Source organism: Pyrus communis, chromosome 17 (genome assembly GCF_041283825.1).
Source record: "Pyrus communis isolate YQ-2024b chromosome 17, ASM4128382v1, whole genome shotgun sequence".
NCBI lineage: Eukaryota > Viridiplantae > Streptophyta > Magnoliopsida > Rosales > Rosaceae > Pyrus > Pyrus communis.
The window spans coordinates 21607272-21616994 of record NC_142581.1 but is presented as its reverse complement, the minus strand read 5'-3'; positions in this window follow the sequence as shown (position 1 = coordinate 21616994).

Genomic DNA, 9723 nt, shown 5'->3' with positions numbered 1-9723 from the left:
GTCGTACCCTTAGAATAAGGGTTTTAGGCAGTGCTCCTTGAGCATTTCGATGATTGCTACCGGAACATTGTCCTTGAACAATGGGCCTAGGGTTTAGTGAGAGGTGTTTGGTTTATCTTCAAACTGGATGGTTTTGATCGTGTTTCAGTTGGCGATGTTTTAACATTTGTTGCACTCATTGACCAACTTGTTGATAAAAGCATTGGCAACCATTGGAGAAGGTTTTCTGGGTATTGAAGGTTGTTTTTTTGGTTTTCGAGAGAAAATGGCGAAGAGATTTGATGACAAAAGGATTTGAGGTTTCTAAAAGCGTAATAGTTTAAATGAAAAGATGTGAGTATTTATAGGCGTTTTGGGGGAAGATCTAATGGTTTAATGTTTAAAATAAGGGATAAGGATTTAGTAATTATGATGAATATTCAAAGAATCTAGGTGAAGGGACCAAAAAACTTGTAGATCAAGACTACACGATGGCGTGCGACGACAAGCTTAATTATGAGGAGACGTTTGAGTATCTACACGTCTTAAAAAGATCAAAAATTTACGGATCAAGATTATAATGATGGCATGGGCATTTCATCATCAAGAAAGGAAAAACTTGCTAAGGAGATGCCACATGGCGGGGTGTCTGACAAAATTAAGATCGTGTAATCGTGCTTCATAAATGCCTCTGAGTGGACAGAATATTCGAGACTTTTTGTTGTCTTCCAAAGACACGTTAAGAATTTGATTTCACTTCTTCAAGGTCGAAACTCGGCCAAAGAGTTATAGGCCGAAGACCTTAAAAGTGAGGGGGCAATGTTCGGGCCCAAAATGACAACTTGGGCCGTAAGTAACAAAATGGGCAGAAACTCTTGCTCCAACGGTCTTCCAGGGCTATCATGGGCCGGCTAGGTTCCAGGAGTTGTTTAGACGGTTTTTCGGTCGAGTCCTTTTACAAGAATGATTGATTCGAATAAGGACGAAGATTGAATCCTTGTACCACCAGTGGTGTTAAAAGCTGAAGGCACTGAGAATCAGAGAATGAATCTGGTTCATTATGGAGGTGAGTTCAAAGTCCCAATTGAATTAGGACTAGCCGAGTCCTAGTTAGATCAGGATAAAGAGTCTAAGTTCGGGTATGGTTCTAACTCGGCCAGAAGCAAGTTCACTACTATAAATAGAAGGGGGATCACACCATTCAAAGCCCCCAAATTCAACACACAAACTGCCATGCGCAAACCCTCACTCTACGCGAAACCTCTCAAATATCTTAGGATTTTTAGTTTCTTTTTTGCCAACATATCTGTAGTTTGGATAAACAACACTGTTGCCGTAGAATCAGCCGACACCGGAGCACCTTCAGTTTGGATAAACAGTACTGCATCGAGGCTGACTAGTTACCTATCCAAGTCTTGGCCAAGAGGGATTTTCGAGTTCTTTTTGGCAGAGGCCAACTTATTAGCCTTCTCGGCGAAGTGAGGTGTTACAGATTATTAAGCTCGGCACATTGAACTTCGAGTTGTTTATGATTGGATATTCACAAATAAGTTTTAGAGTTCAGCATTTTGACGACTAAACGAGATTCACCATTAAGGCATACATCTCTTTTGAGTACTTATGTCCTTATAGTTTGGCGCTGGTTTGGCGTGCTTATACTCTTACAAATATAATCACCGTGACTGAACCTGGCGCTGACAATCCGTGAACTTCGCAATACTAGCAGCCTTGTCTTCAGGCTCTAGAACCTAAAGGCCGAGACATGTTCCTTTCTCGGCCACAATCGCGATATCAAGAAGTCAGCAGTGCACTCAACGAAACATCAGCACATTTTACTCCCCGGCCAAGCTCGGCCATAGAGTTGGCACGCCCCACATCAACCGAATGACGTAGTTAGCTTATTAATTATTCGGCCTGGGCGCCACGTAAGCTTAGTAGTTTTTAGGGTCAACACCTCCCCAGCTACATCAGACTTCAAAAGAAAAAACAAATAACTCAAAACTACGTTAAGAGATAAAAGACAATAGCTGGGAGGGGAAGAGAAGATCGAACACCCTATGTCTCTCATCTGATACATGCCTCAATTGAGAGCTCCCCACCAAGCTGTTCTATGTAGCAAATCACTTGTCCCTCCTTCACTATTTGCTTTTGTTGTGTAAAAATGAAAGAATTAGAGAAGTCACTTAAAAGACTACGCATTTTGTCAATGATATGATAAAGTGAGGATATCAGTTGTAGCCAAGTATTGCCATTACTGCCTTTAAGCAAGCAGGAAATCGAAATTCCACAATTATTTCCCTCAAAATTAACAAATCATTGTGAAAATATTACCTCTTTACATGATGGTGGAGCACGCTTCCCCTTTATGGTTCGATATCTCCTAAACAACCCCACCTGCACCATTTGTTATTATAGTATCCAGATTTAATAAAATGATAAAGTGCGTGTAGTTTGGCTTCTTACTCGTGGAGATTGAATTAACACCAAGCCATCATCTGCAGCTCGATCTAGCAATGTCTGGATACTCCTCGAAGACGATTCTTGTCTAGTGATAGCTACAGATTGTGTAGGAACAGCACCATTCGAATCAAGTGGTTAAGCATTTTCACTCCCACTAACAGGAGCAGGACTCGGGGGAGGTGGTGTGCTAATTTTTTCAGTCAACTTCCTCACCACATTTAACCGAAATCCACCGATCTAATTATGTGGTTAGAATGTGTGAATTAATGATATACCTGATGCAAGATCAACAACAACATTCCATACTAATAGGAAGCATAAAATAAAAAAGGAGTGGTTTGGAATGGAAAACTTATTCTTAAGTTGTAAAATTTTTGCAATTCATATAAATTATTAAGTTAGAATAGAGAAAAAGTCTTGCTTACTTTTAATTTGACCTCTGCAACTGTAGTTGTATCACATATTAATTGAATTTACGGCTTAATTCCCATGTATTCCATATTTTGAATATAAATACATAATACAATCCTTGTTTCCTAAGGAAACAATAAGGGACACAAACAAACCTTTCTTAGTAAAGGACTCCAATAATTACACAATTTTTACGTTCCTTTCTTATTTACATTCCCTTTTTCTACCATGTCACACATGCCCAACTTGCCAAGAGAATCACCAAAGTTTCTTGATGAGTCCATATTATACTATATATTCTCCCCTAATCTTAGTTATAATTTATTAGTTATTTTGGTAGAATTTTGATACTTTGTTATATATTTTTAATGTAGGACATTCGACTTCCTCTGGAGCAAAAAGTATACAAACAGATGAATTTTAGAGTGATTCCAATTGGAGGAGGTTCGTGTGCCTTTCAAGATAATTGTATCAAAATTCCAGATTTTTCTACCAAGCTGTTTGACCGTGGCAATGAAATTAAGGCCCAGCGCGCAGCTTTCCCAGATTGATATTTCTGGATGTTTTAAGTATTTTGGAGGTCAAGATGGCGTATTTTGAGGAATATTCCTATGAGGATTTGTAGGGGACGTCTTCAGCTTTAAAAAGAGACCTTTTGGGACCAAATTGGAGTTGATTTGGTTGGTCAAAATTATGATTGTCTGAGAACTCCGAATTCTAGTTCAAATAGGAAACCTTTTATTTTCTGTTTTATCATTTAATTAGGTTTCCTAGTTTTATTCTAAGACCTTTTACTAGGAGGATTTTAATTAGAGTAGTATAAATAAGGCTTGTTAGCCATTAGGGTTCTTTAGGCAACATTGGGGGGAGAACGCACGCATCAATACTTTGCTAGGTTTTGAAGATTCAAGTTTATATTCAAGGTGTTTTTTATCCATGTTTTTAATAATATTTTGTTTTATGGTTTCTAGTAGCTAATTTTCGTTTGCTAGGGCGATGCCTTGAGTCTTAGCATGAATATGTAGTTTTTATTTAATTTCTTATGATATTATGGATTCTTTGAATTATTAATCACTGTGCTTTAAACTGTCTCTATATCTTAATGCTTAGCTACCATTATGATGTTTAGATAAGTAATTGGATGCAATTCGGTCGGAATACCACCGGGGGATTGAGTATTGCTTCTTGTGGTAGATAGTTGTAATTTCACCCAGGATGATTACCACGTCTTAGGGGTTGCATGGTTTTTCAAAGGGTTTTCACAAAGCGTAATGAGTCATGCATGTTTATATTTGATCTGAATACCACGGACGGATTGCATGTTTGATATACGTTCTAGCTTGAATACCACGAGTAGAATATGCATTAGGAAAACCTAACCTTCAAAGTTGCATGGGTAATTCATAAGTAATTGATAAATCTACGTAGGATTGTTAAGGGGACGGCGGAACCCTAGGCTTTTACAATTTGGTTTTCAAAACGTTTTCCTTTGTTTTCTTTACTTTGCTAATTTCTTTAATCATTTTAATTAAATTCGTTTTTTTTATTATTTTTAAATTCAAAATCAAGCTCTTCCCAATTTTGTTTTTAAATAATTAATTAAGATTTGGTGTTTACATAAATTATTCATTCAATCCCTGCAGAAAACAACCTTACTTGAGCCGTTTATACTACGACTACCTTGTTCTCTTGCAAGTATTTTTAAGTGTTTTTATCCCTACTTTTGCAGGTGGTAAAAATCCCTATCATTTCTACTGCACACAGCATGAGTGAGAACATCCGCAAGTTGCTATTCCGAGTATACAAATGGTATTGACACAATCTTCTTCTCAAGCTTTTCTTTAATAAAGTGTCGATCAACCTCAACATGCTTCGTCCTGTCCTGCTGAACTAGATTTTCTGCTATTTCTCTTGCCGACTTATTGTCACGGTACAATTTCATTGCTTTTCTTTGCTTAAACCTGAGACCCCAAAGCAGCTTCCGTAACCAAAGAATTGCACATATTTCGTACACCATACCCCTGTATTCGGCTTCTGCAGAGGAACGAGACATAACCTTTTGTTTCTTGCTTCTTCAAGTAACTAAGTTTCTTCCAACAAATGTGAAATACCCAGATGTAAACCTTCTATCAGTCACATCACCGGCCTAATCAGCATGAGTAAATCCCTCAATCCTCATATGTCCATGACATTCATACAAAATTCCTTTACCCAGGGCAGACTTCAATTATGCCAAGATTCTCATTACAGCCGACATATGATCCACACTTGGTGAGTGCATAAACTGACTAACCACACTTACAACATAGGCAATATCAGGACGAGTGTGAGAATGATAAATCAGCCTCCCCACTAGTCTTTGATATCTACCTATGTCAACCGATTCCTGATCTAAATAAATTCCCAGATAATGTTTCTCTACGGTAGGAGTGTCCATAGGCTTACATCCTAGCATGCTTATTTCTTTTAATAAGTCCAGAACATATTTACGTTAAGACAAGAAAATACCTCTAGATGACCGAGCTACTTGCACGCCAAGAAAATATTTCAAATCTCCTAATTTCTTTATCTCGAACTCAACGGCAAGGTTTTGATCTAGTTTCATCATCTATTCCAAATCATCACTTGTTATTATCATGTCATCCACATAAATAATTAAGGTTGTCACTCTACCATTTCCTCGTTTCACATATAACGTATGATCCGAGTGACTTTGATAATACTCAATCCTCCTCATAACTTGAGTAAATCACCAAACCATATACGAAGTGATTGCTTAAGTCCGTAGATTGACTTTCACAACCTACATGCTCCGGTTTTCCCTTTGGCATTGTACCCTGGAGGAAAATCCATATATACCTCTTCTTCCATGTGCCCATGAAGAAAAGCATTTTTCACATCAAACTGTTTCAGTGGCCAATTCAATTTTGCAACTAAAGAGGTCAAAACTCATACTGTATTCATCTTCGCTACTGGAGAAAAATTCTCCTAAAAATCAACACCATAAGTTTTAGTGTATAACCCTTTGCTACTAACCTTGCTTTATACCGGTCTACCGATCTGTCTGCCTTGTATTTGTTCGTAAAGGCCCATCTACACCCAACCGGTTTTTTTCCTTTAGGTAGCTCTATTACCTCATATGTATCATTCTTATGTAGTGCCATCATTTCCTCATCCATTGCAGCAGCCCATTTAGCATGCTTCACGACCTCCTTAACTCGAGTTGGTGCTTGGATTGCTTCCACATTATTTACCCAGGCTTGATGTTCCGATGCAAGGTTTGAGCATGACAATATCGTGCTACGACGGAGCCGATCTGAGATGTGACAAAATGGTATCACCCCCTTTCCATTGGTAGATGTGGGATGTTACATTAATGGTTGCTGGAGCGGGGTAACTAGTTTGGCAGCTCCCTACTAACACTCTGCATCACACTGGGCAGCCCGTTGCTGAGAAGACCCAGCTGGTTCGGTGCTCAGCAGCTGCATGATACTCCAATTCTCGGCAGTGTCTTGCCGAGAGCCACTGTCTTCATTCTCGGCAGTGCCTTGCCGAGAGCTTTCACAACTTTCTTTTTCAACAAATGCTCCCCTTGAGTAATGGTTGCTGGAGCAGCGTAACTGGTTTGGCAGCTCATTGCCGACACTCTACATCACACTCGACAGCCCGTTGCTGAGAAGACCCAACTGGTTCAGTGCTCGACGGCTGCATAATATTCCAATTCTCGGCAGTGTCTTGCCGAGAACCAATGTCTCAATTCTCGGCAGTGCCTTGCCGAGAGCTTTCATAGCTTTTTTTTTTCAACAAATGCTCCCCCTGAGTTACATATTTCCAACCATCCAAGAGCACCACTAGTATTCTCCCCCTGGTGATTGGAAGGTGATGGAATTGAAGCATAAAAGAACTCGGATTTAGAAAAAGTAACATCCATGGTCATATACATATGGTGAGTTTCAGGGTGGTAGCACTTATACCCTTTCTATTAAGGAGAATATCCCAAAAAAACACACCGGTGAGCACATGGATCCAACTTACTACGATGAATCTTGTGAATATGAACATAGGCTACACACCCAAATACACGAGGAGTAAGAGTATTGATTGATACTACGGGAACAAATTTTTGTCAACACTTGGAGAGGTGTACGAAATTCCACCACTCGGGATGCCATACGGTTAATCATATACACGGCGGCATAGGTGATAGCTTCAGGCCAAAACTGTTTAGGTACGGACACACCAATGAGCAAGGCACAGACAGTTTCCAGGATATGACGGTTAACATGCCCCGATCTCGATATTCCCCGACTACCAAGATAGTAATTTGCTGACCGACATCCAAGGGTAACGAAAGCCATTTATTGAGCGCAAATGCTGAAAACAAGGGATAGATAAGACTTATAAATATAAAGGAATAATGAATATGCAATTAAGGAACATGTTCAGAGCATACAACTAACTATAACACTAAAAGAAATAATATAAAATTGAATGAAACAAAAGATTGATCCTACACCGAGAGGACTCGAAGATGCCAATGTGGAAGTGCCTTGACGCCGAGATTGTATGCCTTGATTCTAAGTCCTGAAGGGGGCGCAAAACAAACATGAGTGGACCAAGATGATATATATATATATATATATATATATATAAAAAAAAAATAAAACAGTTATCAACGTACTAACCCCCAGGTTTTATGAAAACATGTATATATCATCATAAACATACGTTTTTCGAAACCCAGCATGTCGTGCAATGTCTCAAATCATAACTTGTATATATAATAATCACTAGTGAATATCCAATATCTTTCCAGGTCCCCCCGTCTCTGATCAGACAGTTAGAGGAAAATTACCCCCAGGCCCCATGCCAGCTCCTCGTCCCTATGCTAATAGCCAAAAGAAACACGCTCCAGGCCCTATGCTAACACCAAACTGTCGCTCGGGACGGACCGAAATCTATCCCTACGTCCCGTAGCGGAATAAAGACCACTAGCTAAGTACAAAACCATTGAACATACATATATTGAAAAGCAACTTCATAGTATAAAGTCATCCATCGTCTATACTATAAAGAGGTGTTCTAAACATGTTCTAAATATCACATCGTTATCCATCATATATTCTTTAAGAACACAGGTTATAGGAAAAATAGTAATAATTCAAACTAGCCTTAGTAAGCATGCTATCTCATAAAACATTTCATAAAACATAGTCATCAAATCATTCTTTTCATGTATGAATTTTTATTATCAAAACATGCATTTTTAGAAGGGGTCCATTCACAGTACTTCGTCGTCGAAGAGCCACGCAACTAGTGAAAACAGAAACGCCACAAATAATTGCCCCTGAGCACATAAATGGTAATGTGTTCAAGACGTCGAAATTAGCCTAAGAGGGGTCCCGCACGAAAGCCCAAAAAGTCAATGGTCAAAGTCAACGTTAGCCGTTGACCAGTCAAAGTCAAAGTCAGACTGGGTCAAAATCAACGGGTCAAACCAGATCAACCGGGTTTGGGCTTAGGGTTGGATCCGGGTTGGGCCCTAAGGGTTTAGGGTTAATGGGTTTAGGGCCTAGGCTTAGGGCCCCCAACAACACACAGCCCAAAGGCCCTTACAACTAAAATGGAAAAATAGGTTGGATTCAGGGCCTCCACAAATGAGGCCCAAGGCCTTTAAAACAAATAATAAAAATATACTAAAAAAAAAAAAAAGAAAAAAAAAGGAGGTTGGGTTGGGCTCGGCAGGGATGGCCCTAAGGCCTTAGACTTAAAAGGATTTGGGTTTTGGAGTAATTAGGCTAGGTCTCAGCCCAAATGGGTTTAGGTTTCAGGGCAGACGGGTTGGGTTGACCCGTTTTCAGGCCAAGCTCTTGGTCAGTTTCTGGGTTGATTTTCCAAGGCTCATATCTTCTTCAATACTCAATGAAATTCGATGACTCAAAAAGGAAAGTTGTAGTACTCCGAAAGATGAAGAGATTGATACCTTACACACCAGCCAACTCATCGTGATTTGGCCGGAAATTGCCTCGAAAGAGGTAGTGTTCGTAAAAAAACTAGGGAAGTTTTTCCCCGTGAGGTTCCTACGTCCAAACATCGATAACACTTTTTAAAACCACTTCCCAACATACATTAAGACATGATATACAACTTTTGGATGAGGTTTAAGGCTTACCTTCACCGGAAGAGGAGGAAACTCGCCGAAGAACTTCGGTGAACAGTGTAGGCCAAGAGAAAGGGAGGGGTTTGGGTTGTTCTCTTTCGATTCTAAGCTCACTAGGGTGTTAATGGAGATATTGATGTTGTTGTGGTGTTGTTTGTTGGTGAGAAAAACCCTCGAAGAGGGCTAAGATAGAGAGAGCCGAGAGAGAGTGATAAATGAGAGTGAGGGAAAAGTGAGAACTGAGAGAAAAGGGATAAAGAGAGGTCGGGTACACAAATAAGGGGTGGGCCCCCTTAGGAACACCATTTAAGATCCCAAAACCATTTTTAAAAGGAAAATATCTTCAAACTTAGTGAAAATACAAAAATACAACCTACCCTCCTTAAAAGAATTTCGTCCCAAAATTTAAAATCACTTACTAAACTGAAATACTCAAAAATAGGAAGAAGAATATATGTATAAAGAGAAATCAAGTTAGGGTGGGTGCATCAAAGAGAATACGCCACACCGTCGCGAGCAGGTTGCAAAATCCTCTATCATGCCTCCAAGCTCTTACTTTCTTCCCCATCAGTGTAGAAGTAGAAATATACTTTAATAAGATATAAAGTCGAAAACATATATGGATGTAAGGTCAAAAATAAGTACGCAAAATACTATAGCGTCAAAATAGATATGTACTAACATATAGGTTGAAAACTCGTGTTTAACTTAAA